Source organism: Castor canadensis, chromosome 13 (genome assembly GCF_047511655.1).
Source record: "Castor canadensis chromosome 13, mCasCan1.hap1v2, whole genome shotgun sequence".
Classification (NCBI taxonomy): Eukaryota; Metazoa; Chordata; class Mammalia; order Rodentia; family Castoridae; genus Castor; species Castor canadensis.
In genome coordinates this window covers 59926962-59948380 of record NC_133398.1, presented here as the reverse complement: position 1 = coordinate 59948380, position 21419 = coordinate 59926962, and positions in this window count along the sequence as shown.

Sequence of the window (21419 nt, the reverse complement as noted above, 5' to 3'; positions counted from 1 at the left end):
TTGTACTAGCTTGCATTCCCACCAGCAGTGTATGAGTGTTCCTTTTTCCCAGCATCCTCACCATCATTTGTTGTTGGTGCTGTTTTTGATGATAGCTATTATAATAGCAGTGAGGTGGAATCTTAGTGTGGTTTTGATTCGCATTTACTTTTTGGCCGGGGATGGTGAACATTTTTTCATGTGCTTTTTCAGCCATTTGGACTTCTTCCATTGAAAATGTTCTGCTCAGTTAAGTTGCCCACTTCTTTATTGGTTCATTGATTTTGGGGGAGTTTAGGTTTTTACCTCTCTGTACATTCTTCTAATCATTCCTGTGTCTGATGTATAGCTAGCAAATATTTTCTCCTATTCTGTGAGTGGTTTCTTCAATTTAGAGAACATTTCTTTTGTTGTGCAGAATCTTCTTCATTTTCTGTATTCCCATTTGTCCATCCTTTCTCTTAGTTGTTGGGCTACTGGGGTTCTACTGAGAAAGTCCTTGCCTATACCTATTGATTTCAGAGTATTCCCTGCTCTTTCATGTATTAACTGCAAATTTTCAGGTCTGATATAAAGGACCTTAAACCACTTTGAGTTGATACTAGTACAGGGTGATATGCATGGATGTAGTTTCAGTTTTCTACAGACAGATAATCACTTTTCCCAACAACATTTGTTGAAGAAGATGTATTTTCTCCATTGCATGTTTTTGCTATGGCTCTGTAGTATAGTTTGAAGTTGAGTATTGTGATACCTCAAGCTTGGCTAATTTGCTCAGTATTGCCTTGGCTATTCACCGTCTTTTGTGTTTCCAAATTAACTATAGGGTAGATTTTTCGATCTCTGTGATGAATGTCACTGGGATTTTGATGGCAATTGCATTGAATGTGTAGATTACTTTTATTAGTATAGTCATTTTTACTATTTTGATTCTGCTAATCCATGAGCATGGGAGATCTTTCCACCTTCTTTAATCTTCTTCCTTCTCTTTCTTCAGTGGTTTGTAGTTCTTGTAGAGGTAATTTATATCCTTTCTTAAGTCTATTTCTAGGTATTTGATTTTTCTGAGGCTATTGTAAATGGAATTGATTTCCTATATTCTTTCTCAATTTGTTCATTGTTGGTTTATAGAAAGGCTACTAATTTTTGTAAGTTGATTTTGTATCCTGCTACGTTGCTAAAGATGTTTATTGTATCTAGGAATTCTTTGGGTATTTGTAGTACAATATCATGTCATCTGCAAATAGAGATACTTTGAATTTCTTTACCTATTTGTATTCCTTTTATTTCTTCTTCTTGACTTATTTCTCTGGCTAGGGATTCTAGGACTATGTTGAATAGTATTGGGAAGAGTGGGCATCCTTGTCTTGTTCCTGACTTTAAAGGAAACAGTTTCAGTTTTTCCCCATTGAGTGTGATGTTGGCTATTGGTTTGTTATATATAGCCTTTATAACATTGAGGTACATTCTTTCTATTCCTAGTTTTCTTAGAGCTTTTATCATGAAATGATGTTGAATCTTATCAAAAACTATTTCTGCACCATTGAGATGATCAAGTAGTTTTTGTCTTTGTGCTGTATTACATTTATTGATTTGTGTATGTTGAACCATCCCTTCATTCCCTAGGATGAAGCTGACTTGGTCATGTGAATGATCTTTCTGATGTTGTTGGAGTCAGTTTGCCATTATATTACTGAGGATTTTTGCATCAGAGTTCATTTAGGAGATTGTCCTGTAGTTCTCCTTTTTGGATATGTCCTTGTCTGTTTTGGTATGAGTATAATACTGGCTTCATAGAATGTTAGGCAGTAGTTCCTTCCCTTTCTATTTCTTGGAAAAGTTTAAGGAGTTTTGGTGTTAGTTCTTCTTTAAAGGACTGTTGGAGTTCAGCAGAGTATCCATCATCAGGTCCTGGAATTTTCTTCTTTGGGAGATTATTGCTGCTTCAATTTCAATATATGTTATAGATCTGCTTATGTGGTTAATTTCCTTTTGGGTCAGTTTTGGATGGTTATAAGTATCTAAAAATTTTCCTTTTCTCCAAGATTTTCCAATTTATTTGAATAGAGTTTCTTACAGTAATCTCTGATGATTCCCTGGTTAACCTTCATATTTGTTGTTATTGCCCATTTTTCACTTCTGATTTTACTAATTTGGGTCTTTCCTCTCTTCATTTTAGCCAGATTTTTCAGGGGCTTGTCAATCTTGTTTATTTTTTCAAAGAACTAGCTTTTTGTTTCATTGATTCTTTGTATCAATTTTTTTGGTCTCTATTTCATTAATTTCGGTCCTTATTTTTTTTTTTTTAATTTCCCTCTTTCTACTTGCTTTGGGTTTTGCTAGTTCTTTTTCTAGGTATTAGAGATGTAGCTTAGGTCCTTTGTTTGAGATCTTTTGGTCCTTTTAATATATGCACACATGGCTATAAACTTTCCTCTTAGGACTGCCTTTGCTGTGTCCCATAGGTTCTGGGAGGTGGTGTTTTCATTTTCATTAGCTTCCAGGAACATTTTGATTTCCTACCTATTTCTTCTATGAGCCGCTGATCATTGAGCAATGTTATTAAGCCTGCAGTTTTTGGCATATTTTCTGCTGTTGCTTTTGTTGTTGAGTTCTAGTTTTATTGCATTGTGATCAGATAGAATGGATGGGGGTATTTATTTATTGATTGATATCACTCATCTTTTATTTTGCTGATTAAAATTTATCCTTTTTCTTTAGTTTTTTTAATTCATTTATTCACATGTACATACACTTTTTGGATCATTTCTCCCCTCTGCCCCCCAACTCCACCTTCTCTCCCCCTCCCCCCTCGCTTCTAGGCAGAATCTGTTCTGTGCTTTTCTCTAGTTCCATTGAAGACTAGAAATAAGGAACAATAAGAAAGACATACCACTTTTGCTAGTTGAGATAAGGACAGCTATACAGAGAGATTCCTAGCATTGCTTTCATGTACAAATGTGTTTCAACCCAGGTTGATTCATCTCTAAATAATCTTTACACTGGTTCCTGATCTCCTTCTTGTGTTGACCTCTGTTACTTTAAGGTTTCTGTACTAATTCCTCAGGGGTGGGGACATCAAATGCTTTCATGTTTTGGGTTTTCTATCTAACCCATACCTCCCGTATATGTTCTCCCTTTGTCATGTACCCAAGTCCTACAACATTGCTGTATTTTCCCTAGATCTAAAAACCGCATATGAAGGAGAACATACGATTTTTTTTGTCTTCTGAGTCTGGCTAACCTCACTCAGAATGATGTTCTCCAGTTCCATCCATTTACTTGCAAATAATAAGATTTCATTCTTCTTCATGGCTGAGTAAAATTCCATTGTATATAAATACCACATTTTCTTGATCCATTCATCAGTAGTGGGGCATCTTGGTTGTTTCCGTAACTTGGCTATTGTGAATTGCAATGCAATAAACATGGGTGTACAGGTGCCTTTGGAGTAACCTATGTCACATTCCTTTGGGTATATCCCCAGGAGTGGGATTGCTGTATCATATGGCAGATCTATGTTTAGATTTTTAAGAAGCATCCAAAATTTTTTCTTGAGTGGTTCCATCAGCTTGCATTCCCACCAGCAGAGTATGAGGGTTCCTTTTTCCCCACATCCTCACCAACACATGTTGGTGGTGGTGTTTTTGATGATAGCTATTCTAACAGGGGTGAGGTAGAATCTTAGTGTGGTTTTGATTTGGATTTCCTTTATGGGTAGAGATGGTGAGCAGTTTTTCATTTGATTTTTTGGCCATTTGAATTTCTTCTCTTAAGAAAGTTCTGTTTAGTTCAGTTGTGCATTTCTCAATTGGTTCATTGATTTTGGGAGAGTTTAGTTTCTTAAGTTCCCTGTATATTCTGGTTATCAGACCTTTGTGTGATGTATAGCTAGCAAATATTTTCTCCCATCAGAGTTTTGGGTCTGATATTAAGGTCCTTGATCCATTTTGAGTTGATACTAGTAAAGGGTAATAGACATGGATCTAGTTTAAGTTTCTTGGAGATGGATAAACAGTTTTCCTGGCAGCATTTGTTGAAGAAGCTGTCTTTTCTCCATTGTATATTATTGGCCCCTTTGTTAAAAATAAGGTGGGAATATTTTCTTATATTTGCTGAGGTTTGCTTTGTGCCCTAAGATATGATCTTTTTTGGACAAAGTTCCCTGGGCTGATGAAAAGAATGTATATTGTGCTGTTGTTGGATAAAATATTTTGAAGATATCAGTTAGGTCAATTTGACCTATGGGGTCTTTGACCAATGTAAGTTTGAAGTCTATTTTATCAGATATAAGCATTGGTACTCTTGTGTGTTTTCAGGGACCATTGGCTTGGTGAATCTTCTTCCAGCCTTTCACCCTAAGGCAGTGTTTATTTCTGTCAATAAGATGGGTTTCTTGTGGACAACAGATTATTAGATCTTCCCTTTTAAGCCAGTTTCCCAAATGGTGTCTTTAATGGATGAACTGTGTCCACTGACAGTCAGTGTCAATATTGATAGGTATGTGGTGATTCCTGCTATTTAGTTGTTTTTGGTGTTTAAGGATGTGATTGTGTTCACCCAATTCAATGGTACTCTCTGATTCCTTGTCTTTTCTTATCCTGTGGTTTAACACTTCCCATCCTCTCATGATTTTGTTTGCTTTCATCTTCTGTGTGCAGAATTCCTTGTAGAATCTTCTGTAGTGGTGGCTTTGTGGTCATATATGATTTTAGTTTTGTTCATTGTGAAGACATTTATTTCTCTGTCAATTATGAATGATAGTTTTGCTGGGTAGAATATCCTATGGCTGAAATTATTTTCACTCAGTGCCCAAAATTCTTGACTCCATGTTCTTCTTGCTTTTAATATTTCCATTGAGAAAACTGCTGTTATTTTGATGGATTTATCTTTTTATGTTAATTGTTTTTTCTCTCTTACAAATTTCAATATTATTTCTCTGTTCTCTGTGCTTGTTGTTTTAATGATATGTCATGGGGAGGTTCTATTTTGGTCAAATGTGTTTGCTATCCTGCATTCTTCCTGTACCTGAGCAGGCAAAACTTTTTTCAGATTTGGGAAATTTTCTGTTATTACTTCATTAAATATGTTATGTGCCCTATGGCTTACAACTGTTCTTCTTCAATGCCCATAATTTTCAGGTTGACTTGTTTAGGTTATTGTATTTCTCAGTTCCAAAAAATTTTGTTGGCAAGGTGTATCTAGAAATGTATTCATTTCTTATAGAATTCCAATTTATCAGAAATTAATTTTTCAAAATGTTTCCTAATGATCCTATGGATTTCCATGGTATCTGCTATAATGACTACTTCTTATCAATTTTTACCTTCTCCTTATGTATTTTGATTTGTTTATTTAAGGGTTTATATCTTGTTTATCCTTTCTAAACACAAATTCATTTTTTCCCTGATTCTTTGCATTATGCTTTCAGTTTTCTTTTCATTAATTTCAGCTGTGATGTTTATTATTTCTTTCCTTTCCTTATTTTGTGATTGATTTGTCCTTATCTTTTTAAGTCCTTGAAGTGCAACATTAGCTTTGTTATTGAGATCAGTATTTTTTGTAATGTAGGTATATAACCATGAATTTCCCGCTTAGAAACTCTTTCATTGTGTCCAATGTATTCTGGTATGCTGTGTTTTCATTTTCATTAGATTGTAGGAAACATTTTAACTTCCTCCTGTATTTCTTTAAACACCCAATGATTATTCAAAACTTTGCTATTCCATGTGCATGTGTTGGTGTATTTTCTGTAGTTTTCCATGTTGTTGGTTGGTAGTTTTATTCCATTATCTGCTGAAATACATGAAATTATTTCATTTTTCTTGTGCTTCTGAAGTCTTGGTTTATGTTCTAAAATATGTCTCATATGGATAAGTGTCCAATGGGTAACAAGAAGAAAATATGTTCTGTGGGTGTTGGTTGGAATATTCTGTAGTTGTCTGTTAAGCTTTTTTTTTCCTGTTCTGTCATTTAATTCTGAATTTCTTTCATGATTATTTTTCTGGATCACCTATGTATTGGTCAGGATGGTTTGTTGATGTCACTCACTATTATTATGTTTTGGTCTATCTATGTCTTTCTGTCATGTAGTGTTTGTTCTATGATATTGTATGCAGCAACATTTGGTAAATATGTACAAATAGTTATAACCTTGTGATGAGTTTTCTCTGTTATCAGTACAAAATGACCCTTCTTGGTCTTTTTGAATAATTTTTCTGTTTTATCAGATATGAGTATCCATACTTCTTTCTTTCATATTACATTTTCTTAGAGTATTTGCTCACATTTTTTCACGTTAAGACTGACTTTGTATCTAGCAGTGATATGTGGTTTTTATAGGCATCAAATTGTTGGGTCTTCCTTTTAAACCACACCACTAATCTGTGTCTTCTATTTGGAAAATTGATACCATTAAAATTTAGGATTATTATTAAAGCATATTTAGTAACTCTGATCATTCTGCTTTTTTTATAATATTTGATTCTAATCAAAATCCTTAATTTATCAATCAACTTTTCTAGTGAGGTTTATATGTTCCCATATTCTCATGGTTGTGTTTATCTTCCTCTTCTGTGTGTAAGATTCCTTTAAGTATATTCTGCAGTGCTGTGTTAGTATCCAGGAGTTCCTTTAACTTATGTATACTATTGAAGGTTTTTATTTCACCTTAAATAATGAAATGCAGCTTTTCTGGTTACAGTAATCTAGCTTGGTAATTATTTTCAGGGATAAAAATACCTCAATCAATACCACTTGGCTTTTAGAGTTTCTGCTGATTTTCTAATGGGTTTGTCTTTATATTGTACTTAGCACTTCTCTTTTAAGTTTGCAATATTATTTCCTTAGTCTGCATTCATAATGTTTTAACTACTGTTTGACATGAGGAAGTTCTTTTCTCATCTTGTCTGTTTAGTGTTCTAATAGTTTTCTGTGTGTGGATGGACATCTCTTTGCCAAAATTTAGAAAATTTCCTGTGATGATTTTGTTTCTAAATATTTGGTTTCTATGTCTTCTTTTTCTTTAAATATGGTTCATAGATTTGGTCTTTTAATGGTGTCCAAGAGGGCCTAGATAGCCTGTCCATACATTGTTGTTTTTAAATACTGATTATTTTTTCAATATTCTAATTCACTTGATCCATTTTATTGTCAAAACTATCAGCAGAGTTTTTTATGTATCTTTTTGAGCTTTTCTTTTCCGAAATTTCAATTTGATTATTTTTCAGGCATTCTCTTTGAATGCCTCTTTCATATCCTGCATTGTTCTTCTTTATTTCATTCAGCTGCCTATTTTTATCCTTTGAATTCATTCAAGTATTTATTTGTGTCCTCTTTGATTTTATTGAACATTTTTATAATCTTTTTTTGAATTCTTTGTTAGGATTCCATTCACTTCATTATCATTAGAATTTGTTGTTATGGAAATGCTAACTTTTAGAATAGTGATGTTGCACTGTTTTCTTCATGTTTATTATGTTTCTACATTGCAATATGCATATTTGGAGACAAATTGTTGATTGGAGGTTTTAATATCCTGTATTCCCTCAGTGGAAGTACTATCAATTTTCTGGCAGGACTGGATTTTGGCAGGGTTGAGATATAATTTCTCACTACTAAACTTGGGAGGTAGTTCAGTTGCCAGACTTTCTTGAAAACACCACTCAAGGAAGAGAAGACTAGAGAGCCACAAAAGCAAATAATGTCAGTGGACACATTTTCTATGAAAATATAGTAATAAATGATTAAAATAATCACTACTGAAGCCTAAGTCTTGGATCCAAGGCCCAAACTCCTGAGATTCCATATGCCAGGTCCAGCCATCTGCCCCTAAATACAAAATAAAGATGCCCATTGAAGACAGAGAAAAGAGGTTTATTACATAGCTTGGGACATGCCATGGGAAGAGATAGTCAGCACTCAGCTCATCTTTAGTCATCTTTGTGTTACAGACATGAACTATAGTTTTAAATAGATAAAAGAAGTGGGGGCAAGGAACAAAATGTATGGATAGTTAAACAGTCCTAGTCACAGAACAGTCTTGATCAGGCAGGTGGTCTGGTGAGTTCATAACTAGCAGAGCTGAAGACCCAACCTGTCAGGCATGTAGTCTGTCCTAGTTTTGGGAAGTTATCACCTGGAGCGAGTAATATGGTTCCTATTTGAGAGGATTACTTGGGCTTGGAATATTAATTGTTCTCACTGGGAGGAGGACAGCTCCAGGTGGCTCTGGTCCCTTGTCTTAAAAATGTTATCAGTCCTTTCCTTTTTGGAATCCAAGATGATTACAAAGTGATAGTAAAGAGAATAGCTTAGAGCAAAGACAGATACAAAATGGAGGCAGGGATGCCAAGCTTCTCTTGTTCTTAGTTCATTTGTGGGCTTAAATAAGGAGGTAGTGCTTTTCAGCTAAAGCAGCTTGAGAGCCTCTTACACTACACCAACACCAATAACCTTAGTGGTAAAAGGAACAAATACATGAGCTAAAATGATAGTGATTAATATAGTTAGAAATGAGCTAAAATGATAGTGATTAATATAGTTAGAAATGAATGAAAATAAGAGGACGAGGAATAATACTAGTGAACAGTACCAGAAATACAGAAAAAAACAGAAGGAGGAAGGGGGAATTACATATATGAAGAAAATGAGAAAGGAGAAGAAAATAAAAATATTAAGCTGATGGTTAAGTGAGAAAGAGAAAATAAAAATAATAATGATACCAGCAAACAAACTGCTAACTAAAATTTACATCAATGGAAAATCATTTTAGTAAGAGATAGATAAGGAAGAAAAAGTAACACAGAGAAAAGTGATTTAAATGACAGAAACAGAATGAATTAGTGAAAGGGGGAGAAGGGAAAGGGAAGAAGAAGAGAGGATTGAAAATTAAATAATGAAAACTAAGTGAGGCAGCTCACATTTACTAATTCAGCTCTTGGGAAGCTGAGACAGGGAGAGCACAAGCCTTGGAACAGCCTTAGTATTTTAGGGAGAGCCTATCTCAAATATGGAATAAAACCAAAGAAGACAAAATTATTCAGAACAGGACACATCAAATAAAGGAAATTAGGTATTAAATGGAGAAATCAGTGGGTGGCAGAGTGGCTCAAATAGTAAAGACTCTGCCTAGCAATCATAAGGTCCTGAGTTCAAACCCTAGTACTGCCAAAAAATGGAGAAATAAGGCTTATTTAGCCCTAATTCAGCCACCAGCCTCACCTCTTCAGGTAGCTGACTCTCAACTCTCCAGCTCATGCCTTGAGGTATACATTTACTTTCTTAATAAATCACCTTCTACTGTCTTCTTATTCTGCATAGTTCATGTGCTTCATTTGGAAAGCATCCTGATCTTTGATACTGTACTCAGGTACTAAGGAATATCTGGAAAACCCCCAATGCTAAGAACATTTTGATGCTATGAATTGGATTGCTATATTCAGAGGACATGTAATGCCTATCTCATTCCTTAAGGAAGATATAAAAATGTCCTCCATGCCTGTGGTCTTTGTGTTTTCTCAGGTTTTGGATATCATTTAATTTACTTTTTTAATCACCCAATAACTTTGGGTGATTCACCCTTGCCCAACATATTACCCTCATTTGCAGTAGTTTTGTGAATTATCAAAAGGCAGGATAAGCTATTCTGTCTTGTCTCATTGAAGTCATTCTGTCCTCACTTTCCTGTTTTCCTTGAGACCTTTTAAAATGTCCACATTGTGATATTCCCTTATATTCATATAATGCACATTGATAAAAATCACTGTTTGTATTACTTTCTTATCCTCCTGTTCAAACAATTTAGGGCTTTTCTGTTTTCACATATGTTATGAAGTACTTCAATCATATTCATCCCTCTTTCTCCTTCCCTTCCCTGCTGGTTCCAAAACCCAAACATTTCCTTATTTTACATGTCTGTCATTCATTTGGGAGGCGTGTCTAGATTCTGCATGAAGAAAAGAATATTAGTCTTTTTAAATCTTTCTTATTTCGTTTAACATGGTGATTTCAAGTTTCATCCATCTTCCAGAAAACAACATAGTGTTATTTTTCTTTATTGCTGAATAATTCTCCATCATGTATATATTTATCAACTCATCATGGATACTTTGTCTGATTCCATAATTTGGCAATTGTGAATAGTATGACTATTAACATGCATGTGAATGAATTTCTATCATATGCTTACACTTACATTTGTTTGGACACATGCCCAGGAGTGGCAGAGCAGATTCACATGGTAATTTTATCTTTACCTTTTTGAGGGAATTTTGTACTGTTTTCACTAGTATGCACACTAGCATACATTCCCATCAAAAGTGTAGAAGTGTCCTTTTTCCATTGCATTCTCACCAGATTTTGATGAGTGTTTTCTTGATGACTGCTATTCTGACTATAGTGGCATGGAATTTCACTGTTGTTTGGATTTGCATTTTGTTTATGGCTGAGGATGTTGAGCATTTCTTCATGTATTTATTCAACATCTGTCCTTCTTTTCAGAACTACCTGTTCAATTTATTTACCCATATATTAATTGGATTGCTTGTTTTTTGGTGTTCAGCATTTGAGCTGGATTTAATTCTTTATCTGATTAATTCTCACCAAATACTTTCTCCCATTCTGTGGGTTGTTTCTTGATTCTGGGAATTGTTTCCTTTGCTATGTGCAGAGGATTTTTAACTTGATACAATCTCACTTGTCAATTTTTTGAGCATTTAAAGTCTTATACAAAAAGACTTTACCTATGCCTATGTTTTCAATGGTCTTTCCTTTAATAGTATCAAGATTTCATCTAATAGTTTCATTTTTTTAATTCTTTGAAATTTCACTTGTTTCTATTGCTAGTGTTTGTTACTGTGAAGTTGTTTAGTTTTACAAGAGTTATGTTGCCTTTTTTCATATTTTCAAGTTTCTATTTTGGGATTCATACATCTGAAGCAAAGATCAGATGGTTGGAAGTTTTAATTACCTGTAATCTTTCAGTTGAAATATTCTCAGTGTTCATTTCAGACAGTTTAGTAGTTGGGTTGGAGTATAATTTCTCATTACTAGATTGGGGGTAGTGCTCAGTAGCCAGTCATTTGCCCAAATACTCAGGGCACTGGGCTTCATCCCTAGAACTGGTTACATCAGGATAAATTATCTAGACCCTCTTAATGGGTCAATTGTCCAATTCTGGGCTGCTTTCACTATAGAAGGTTCCCTTCTTTGTGTACTGGGAACCACTGCTGGCAGCAGATAACCTTATAGTTTGTGAGCCAGGTAGGTTCCCCCTTGCTCCAAAAGCCTCCCAGTTTGTGATACCAGAGGAAGCATTTTTCCATGCCTAGGAGTAACCTTCCAAATATATCAGAGATTGAGGGCAACAAAAGAGCACTGAGTTCTTCACTGATTAAGAGAGAACTGAGAGACCTAGTTGCTTTGTCTATTGGACTTTATCTTCATTTTCCTAACTCCTTATAGTTTGCCTCTCTGTGGGGAGGAGAATTCTATGAAAGTCTCATGATTTGGAGGGTCTGGACTCAAGTCTTTCCATTTCATCTGGCAGCAAACACATGCTGAGTGCTTTTCCAAGAGTCACATTGATTTACAACCCTGCCCAAAGTTTACCCTCCCAGGGTGGGAAAAATGCTGTGGAAGTCAAATGATTCAGAGATTCTGGGCTTGGGCCCTCAGTCCAGCCTGGTAGCTGTAACATGTTAATGTTCTCTCCCCAGATGTAGGCCTCAGTGCTTCAGATATGTTACAGCTGATAGAGAACAAGACACTGTGTTCCCCATCACTTGTCAGCAGGAAGAAGTCAGTGTAAGCTCACTGCCCACATCCCTCAATGATTTCAAGATCCTAAACTCTCAATGTGGAATACAGGCAGATAAAAAAGACATGAGCAGGAATGGGAAATAGTGTAGACTATAATACTTTATCCTAAAATCTCCCAGATATCCCTAGTGGAAATATTATGTATTCATGTATGAAAATGGAAAAATATGATATGTTGAAATTATTCCAGGAATAGGGGAGGAGGGGGATAAAGGAGAATGATGAAGTAAGTGAATTCAATTATGATATATTAAAGAACTTTTATAAATGTCACAATGTATACCTAGTACAATAATAATATGATAATTTTAAAAAAACCCTGTATCAATAATTACTATAGCGATCCACATCCTGGATCAATGATCAAGATAATATCCTAATATACTTGAAGAGCTCATTCCCCATACCAATTTAAACTGGCAAGGGCAAAGAGGCTCATATGGGGAAGACAAAGAGACTCTAGTTAGATGGTCTAATCAGTTATGCAGGCACATGCCTTCCCATACCAAGGCAGCCTTCGCTCAGTGGCCAAACCTTTTGGAATAAGCCACAAAGGAAAGGTCCTCAGTTTCATAGCATTCAGTAACTCCATCCTACTAGACAAAACTCCAAGCCTGACAGCTTCCCACAGGAGTTTGACACTTTCCAACAACCTGCCTAACCTTTCAGGTACACTTTTGCTTTCCTAATTGATTGTTTTTTACTATCTTAAAGAATAAGTTAAAGGAAGAAATCATGTGCAGGAAGAACAAAAACAAAGAATAGGACTAAGGAAATTGTATAAAAATAGAATAAAAATTTATGTGTGAATATTTAAATCAATCTTGCTTAAAAAGTCTGTATAGTAAAATAAACAATCAAAAAAGGAACAAAAGGAAGGAAAATAATTGTCTTTAATTTAAAAGGAAGATAGGATTCCAGCCTTCTAAGCATGCTAATCTTGTGGGTTGCATTGAAACTGTGGATTATAGCATACTGGGATTTTTTTTTACCCAGTAGGGCAGTCTATGAGGCACTCTGTGTGTCATTTTGTTTTTTCCTTTTTTCCTTTTAGTTCAACTAACAACTGAGGGTTTGTTTTGTGGAGAGGCCTAGTGATAGCCCCTGATGAAACATATTAGTGGTCTGTCTCCAATAATTTTCTGCCTCCAAGAGTTTTGTCCAGTTGAGAAGTGGTTTCCTCTCCCTACTGTGACTCTGGCCGGGTTCCCCCTGTGGAACTATCTACCTCTCTAATTCAGAGTTCCCTCTTAACTAAATCAGTTTTCTTGGTCAGTATTAACCAAACAAACACCCAATTGATCCTTGCTGTGTTTTCCCAGACACCCAATGAAACAGGGACTTCTGATCCTTAAAAACTCTGTAGTCTCAGAGTCTTTATGCAGTGGCTTCCATGCAGTGTATTGTGATCAAATGCTGAGAAGAAAAGAGAACCTCCCCCTTGGATATGCACTGTGCAGACTCCAGGACCTCTGTTTGGATAGACTACAAATGTGTTTGGTTTTGAGTCCAGTAATAATTAAATTATGTTTTCTGAGACTTTCATTCTTTCATCTCTGCTCCCTTCTGCTTCTGTATTGCTTCTGCATAAAAAACTTGCTGAATCTTTTGTGCTTTTCAAGACCCTTTGTATATTTTTATTCATTTATTCACATGTGCATGCATTGTTTGGATCATTTCTGCCCCCTGTCCCCTGCCCCAACCCTCTCCCCCTACACCAACTCGCTTCAAGGCAGAACTTGTTCTGCCCTTATCCCTAATATTGTTGAAGAAAAGACATAAGCATAATAAGAAAGACAAAGCATTTTTGCTACTTGAGTTTAATAATTAAGATTCTATCTATCTTGTCTCAATTGAAACCACAGTTTCTGTTGTTTTTGTAAATTCATTCACTTTTTTTGACTCACTCTTAATCCATTACAACAGCATACCATCCACATTCCCCCCTGGGCACTTGGCCCACTAGAGTAGACATTCTTTCCCTTTGTTCCACTTACAAAGATTATCCTCATACCCTTTTAAAATATGAAAACTCAGTGCTTTCCTATTGTCACCTATCTCAAAGGGTAGCTGTTTTCCAGCTGCTTTCAATCATTTCCCAGTAGATGCTAGGAATGTGTGGGTGCATTAGTCCATAATATTATAACTCATTATGTTTGAATTATTTCAAGTAATATATTCACTCTTAACTATTATCCTAGCTTTAATTCTAGTACATTTATAATTGAAATTCTAATTAAATCTCATTCTAGCTATATGCTACAAATCAAAAATGAGTTCCTGTGGTACAGTTCTGCTTAAAGTTAAAAGGAATTCCTCCTATAGATTGCCTTTTGGTTTCTGACAATATGTTAACAATTAAATGAGGAGTCCAAAATGTTAAAAAAGGAAAACAGTAGGAAACTACTAGACAGAATATAACCTGTTGATTAGAAGCAGTTATTTCTAAAATTTATATGTGAAATCAACAGTTGACCTTTTATCTTATTCTATAACTCATACTTAAAATACAGATAGAGCAGGGCTCTCCTCTGAAAATCAGATTATTAATTTATCTGTCATTATAATTTTCTTAGAAATTATTTATCTGGTAGGCTCTCTTATTTGGAAAATATACTCCAGAGATTTAATAGCAAAAAGGACAAGGTGATTGAACTATAAATTAAAATTCACTTCTCATTTGGTCTGAAGAGAATTTGTCTTTTCACTGTTTAAAAGCTCTAAAAGGAAAGTAGCTTCTTATGTTGAAAAATATAAAGAATGCAGGGAATCTAGTCATGATGGAAAGCATAGTCTACACCTAGTCTACCCAGGTTTATGTATTGGACACATTTGTGTCAATATTATTCAGGATCAACTTTAAGGTGTGTTTGAAAAGACAGTGGTACAAACCCATGCATTTAAGGACAATTAATTTTCCACAAAGGTGACAAGAATTTACAATTAATGGTATTGGGAAAACTGTCTACCTACATGTAAAAAATGAATTTGGATCTTGTATACATCATATATAAAAATCAACTCAAAATGCATTAAAGACTTGAAAACTGCAACAGTATTAGAATAAAGCATAGAGGAAACTCCCTTATGGGGTAATTAAAAAAAATTAACCTTGAAATGCAACAAAAGCAAAAGAAAAGAAAATGGGATGTATCAAAATAAAAAGAACTACACAAAACAAGAAGCGAGAAAGTGAAGAGGCAGCTGTGAGTAGCTGGTGGTGCACTCCTGTGATCCAATCTACTTGTGTGGTGGAGACAAAACAATCACAGTTTGAGTCTAGTTTAGGCAAAAATGTTAGAAAGATGCTGTTTCAAAAGCAAGTAGTGTGTGATGGCCATATCTGTGGTCCTAGTTACTCAGGAGGTGGAGGTAGGAGGATCACAGTGTGAGGTCAACCAGGAAAAGTCAGCTGGAAACCAAATCTGAAAAACAAAGTAAAAGCAAAAGGACTCAGGGACATGGCTCAAGTAGCAGGGCACTTGCACAGCAAGTGGTGTGCCATGAGTTCAACCTTGAGCACTACCCCTAAAGAAAGTAAAAAAAAACTGAACAGAATGGGAGAAAACTTGCAAACTGTATATCTGAGAAGACCTTAATGTTCAAAATCTATAAGGGACTAAAAAAACTCAGTAACAATTGTGTTATAGGAACAGCCTTACATATGTTCAATTTTTCTGTGCCTAACTTGGAATCAAATGACCTTCCATGAGAAGAGTATACACCACATAATTGCTATCCTGTCTACCCCAAGGTTACTGAGGTTAACCAGTTATACTGAACTTACTGGGTCTCTTAAAGTATTCCACAATAACTATGAATAAAGAAGCTTTAATTAATGATGAATTGTCTTACTTTTTATGGCAAAAATTTTGATCAGAATTCCTCAGTTCGGTCAGTATGCATTTCTTCTTTATGTCTATTTGCATAAGCAACGACCAGTTACTTGACTCTGCCAATAGCTCCACATCTTCTTTCCCACTAAAGGAGTTCAATATCAACAATAGTTGACCCAAGGTGTTTCTCCTGACTTTATTCGTTAATTCCAGAATAAAATTCTGAACAAAATTCTCTTTTGTTCAGAAAATGGCCATTAACTAGACCTAGCTACTCTAAAATTCAACATAACATCAGGAATTTCTATTATGAATTTACTGAATATTTCTGTAGAGTCCTGAAAATGGTGACCAAAGCTGTCTGTTTTCACTATCTACCATCTTATGGGAATACCATTGGGTACCAACAGTTTTGCCTCAATAGTAATGACATAAAATCGTTTTTAAATGTCTATAACCTTTGCTCAAGTTCCTCTTTGCTAACATTTCTTGGTTTATGGCTAAGGCAAATGGATTTAAGCCTTGTTTGAACTGTATTGTAATATTCCTTGCCACATTTAGGTTTCACAAAAGTCAGACTGGAATATTGACTACTGCAGACAGGATTTATTAATGTCTTTACTATATTATAAAGTTTGTAGTGATCATATCCATATTCATTACTATATCCAAAGATCTAAAGCATTGTCACACTTTGGAGATCTCCTGGAAGCTCCAATAGAAAAATTAATTCACAATCTAAGTATTCTGACTAGAATAGATAGTATTACATTTATATATAATTTATTCAGATTTCTAAGAAATTTTAACTAGCATGCTAATACATTCTCTGTTTGTTGCCTATCCTGTAATAATTTCTAGTTTTGTTATTCAATTGGCCAAATGTTTGATCAGATTTTTATACCTATTGAAATAAAAAGGTCACTATAAATTCAATCAATGCTTTGCTTCTAGAAACTCAATTTTCTTACTATTCCCTTTGAGTCTTTAATCCAAAATTTTTTTTTTCCAGTTCTTTTAGGCTTTATTAATTTTAAAGTAAACATGAATAATTAAATCCTATGACACTCATTTTCTGCCATCGTTTATACTAGAGGCTGGGTGCTTTGGACTTGACAAACATTGAGAACAAAGAGTCCTTAGAAGTTATCATCTTTGGGAATTTCTATTCTTGAGGATGTTAATTTTCTAGCTTCCCTAATTATGTTTTTTGCTTACTAAGTCACAGCATTTACTTTCCCCTAAGTAGCACATCTCTTCTTCATGCTATACAATCTGGCCTAAAGAAAAATCATGGATTTTCAATTTGTACACATTTGCTTACAGAATAATTTCTTCCCGTCTTGCCTACTTTTACGGCATTCCTAAACCTCTATAACTGAATTACATCAGTTGCTAAGACTTGATTTTTGTCCTTGAATATTCCTTTGGGGTCTTTTTGATCTATATGTCTGTTCATATCATTCAAAGCTTAGGCATGTGTCTATCATTAATTTCTCTCTTTATACAAGACTATTCATCTGTCATTCTAACATATTTCTCCCAATTTTATCTAGAAAGGTGATCTATATTACAAGGTATAAAATCCATCAGTTCTAAATTTGACAGAGATATCAGTTATGCAAACAGATCCTGCTGCTGCCTCCATTTTTAGTACAGTAATTCCATTCTTAACCTTTTGGTGCCAAGAACCCTTTTGTCAATCTGATGAAGTGAACTCCTTGTAAAAAAATATTTTTAAATTTGAAAAGTCAGAAACATGTGTTCCGTTATTAAGCTATTAAATGTTAATATATAGTTCTGTGTCTAAATTTTCCCCTGCTTTTTAAAGAATGATAAAAAGGAAATATATTTCAAAATATTTACAACTCTAATATGATACAAAATATATGTGAATTCTATTAGTGACAAGCAACTTTATTGTTAAAATGAGTTTTATTTGTTGTGTGAGTTCATAAATTCAAAGGATCACTATATATTAATGAAAGTATAGTGAAAATAAAAATACAAAATATACTTAATGAAGTTCATGAATTCCTAAACTTTATTCATGATCCCTTGGTTCTCATGTAGGTATGCTTATTTAAAAAAATATAATCCACTAGGAAAGATGAATCAAGGATCCAGGACAGTGATAATGTGGCATTACAGATTTGGCTAGGATCCCCAGATATGTTTTCAGTGTTATAGCAGAGGTACTCTCAAGTAAACCTAAATGGTTGGCCTGTGAGGAGCTCCCACTACTGAGGACACCTTGTAAAAGGCAGTTTTTAGTTGTTGGTCTGTAAAATTGAAGAAAACAAGAAGAGTATAAAGATGAATATTTTGTTAAAAAATGTTGCTTATCATGTTTCCTAATGAATATGCATACAATCATATTCTTATAACACAATTTTGTAAGAATATCAACTATATCATAGCACAGAAGACATGATCCCTTAATATTATCAGTTACTGCATATTGTTCTCTATGAGTTGCTAATTGTTGGTATAACAAATGATTACAAATTTAGTTACTTAAAAGGACAAATTTATTCTCTGAGTGCTGGAAAATAGAGTCCAAAATAAGTCTGAATGGCTATGTTCATCATGGAAAGTATAGGTTAGAACACGTTCTATGCCTTTTCCAGCTTCTAGAAATAGAGTGTGGATTCTATGGGGTGCATTATTTAGCATGCAAAACCCAAGTCAAATACTCTTGGGTCATATATTAATATAATTAATCTTTTCTAACAACACCAACATACAACATCAGGTAACTCTAGTTAGAAGGGTGGCTCAGTGGTAGAGCATTTGCTTGGCATGCACAAGGCTCTGGGTTTGTTTCCCCACACTGCAAAGGATAGGGAGAAGCAACTCTATGAAAGCAGAAGCAGGACTATCAGATTGGCTAGCCAAGGGACTTACTCCAAAGCCAGGTCACAGAGTTCCTACTATTTCTGTCCAATGAGATTCATAAGTGATTTTGACTGATGTAAATGTCTCATGTTCTTTTCTCTATTTTTAATTCTTCTATATGAGAACTTTCTTCTGACTTATCTCCAAGTTTAAAAATTCTGTTTGAAGCAGTGTCTAATCTACCAATTCTGTTGCAACTACTAGGATCTGAAGTTTTGTGTCCCCCAAATATATATGTTGAAACCTAAAGACCAGTGAGATGGAATTAGAAGGTAGGGTTTTTGGGAAATGATTAGGTTGTGAGGACTGAGTCTTCAGAAGTAGGATTAGTGCCCTTATGGAAAGGAGTCAAATCTGCCTTTCCACATTCTACCATGTAAGGACACAGCTAAACAGCACTATGTATGAAGCAGAAAGCAGCCCTTTACCAAGGGCCAATTTGCCTTGATTTTGGTCTTCCCAGTCTTCATAAGTGTGAGAAATAAATCCTTATTGTTTATAAACTAGTAAGTTTATGGTATTGTTATATAGTATTCCAAATGAACTGAGAGAGAAAATTACAGGATATTTACCTTCAACTTTTATTCTTATTCAAATTTACAACTTTTTATAATAGACTAAAAATTTTTTACTACAAATTGCTGAGGACAATGATCATGTGTATTTATATATATTTCACCCTATAATGCCATCTTGTTCTGTTTTGCTTCCATTTGACATGCTTTTAGATCACATTGGTTTTAATTTTTCATTATTATTCTTAATGAATATCAAACATTGCATGTGAAATACTATCAGCACCAACTGAGAAACTAATCTAATGATGCTATCTTTCTCTAGATATATTCATTTCCTTTAAAGGTGAAAGAAAACTGGCTTGGACAAATCCCCTTCTTAACTAGAATCTTGTTTTAGTAAGTTAATTATACTCCTTTGAGGAAGTATCTTCTGTTTATAGCATGACCTTAATGGAATACTCTAGTCATAAAATCCTTTGCTTCCACCAACATAATTTATATTTGTAAATGATCTCAGTTTACATATGAAACAGTGTGTATGAATAATTATATTAAAAATCATGTTTCACCAACCGATTTTAAATGCTTGGTACAATTATGCAGATGAAAAATTTAATTCTTTTGTATTATTTCCTATATTTTTTGCTTATGCTAAATACCAACTGTCCAGTTTAACGTTTCAAATATGCTGGCTACAGAAAAATGTTATAGGAAATGAGAAATCATAAAAGAATTACTTGGACTCTTCGAAAAGGGCAAGAGTGTTACACATGAATCTTCAAAGGGTATCTCAAGTCATAACTTCTTTGGAAGTCCTTTTTTATTAGCAAGACATTTCATAGAGTGTTCTCTTTTATAAACTTGGCATGAAGCCCATTATCATAGCCTAGGGCAGTCAAAACCCTCTTCATTTTCTATGAAGTTCTTTAATTTTATTTCTCTGTTTCTTAACAGCCAAACATTTTTTTTACAGTAACCTAGAGTTATTTCTGGGAAAATAGCACTCCTGTCAGATGAATCATATTTTGAACAATTCTTTAAATCAGTTGAGATGAAATTTCTCAATAGAATAGATATACTAAATTAGTTTTTCTATGATCAGTTTTCATTACTGAAATAATTAACAAGTAAGTATTTTTAATTAGTTATACCTGAGATGGGTTTATACAACCCTCATATTTCCCTTTTTATTCCCAATAAGAAATAATATGCTGATATTCAAACTGATGATAGTTTATTCAAGAGTTCTAAGATCTTCCTAAATAATATATTTACCTTTTCTCCACTGCTTATTGTAGCCAAAGTGTAATCAAGTCCTAAAGAAGAAAGTTTGACACTGCCAATCCTAAAGTTCCTTAAGGTGGCAAATAGTCAAGAAGTAGAAGTGTTCTTAACACAACAAATAAATGACACAGACCAAGTGGTTTAGAATATATAAATAGCAAACTCAATACTTCACTATGGATTTCAATAGAGAAAACCGAAATAAGTGGACTTTGTATACAAAATAAACTTTTGTATACTTTGGATTTTGAATCCAAAATCACTTCTTTTAGAAACAGCAAACCTTTCAAGAGACTTCATTAAAAGCAAACTGGCAAATGATAAGATTTCATTTTTCTTCACGGCTGAGTAGAATTCCATTGTGTATAGATACCACATTTTCTTAATTCATTCGTCAGTAGTGGGGCACCTTGGTTGTTTCCATAACTTGGCTATTGTGAATAATGTGCAATAAACATGGGTGTGCAGGTGCCTCTGGAGTAACATGTGTCACATCCCTTTGGGTATTTCCCCAGGAGTGGGATTGCTGGATCATATGGCAGATCTATGTTTAGATAGCAAGTAAATGGATGGAACTAGAGAAAATCATTCTGAGCGAGTTTAGACAGGCTCAGAAGACCAATAATCATATGTTATCCTTCATATGTGGACTTTAGATCAAGGGCAAATACAGCAAGGTGATTGGACTTTCATCAAATGATAAGGTGAGAGCACACAAGGGAGGTATGAGAATAGGTAAGAAACCCAAAAAACATGACAGTGTTTGATGTCCTCAATGCAAAAGAACTAATGCAGAAACTTTAAAGCAACAGAGGCCAATAGGAGAAGGGGATCAGGAACTAGAGAAAAGGTCAGTTTGAGAAGAATCAACTTAGAATGTAACACATTTGTACATGGAAACAATGCTAGGAATCTCCCTGTATAGCTATCCTTATCTCAACTAGCAAAAATTCTTTGTCCTTGTTGTTATTGTTTATACTCTCTCTTCAACAAAATTAGAGATAAGGGCAGAATGGTTTCTGCCTGGAAGCGAGGGGGTAGGGGGAATGTAGGAGGTGAGGGGGAGTGGGGAGAAATGACCCAA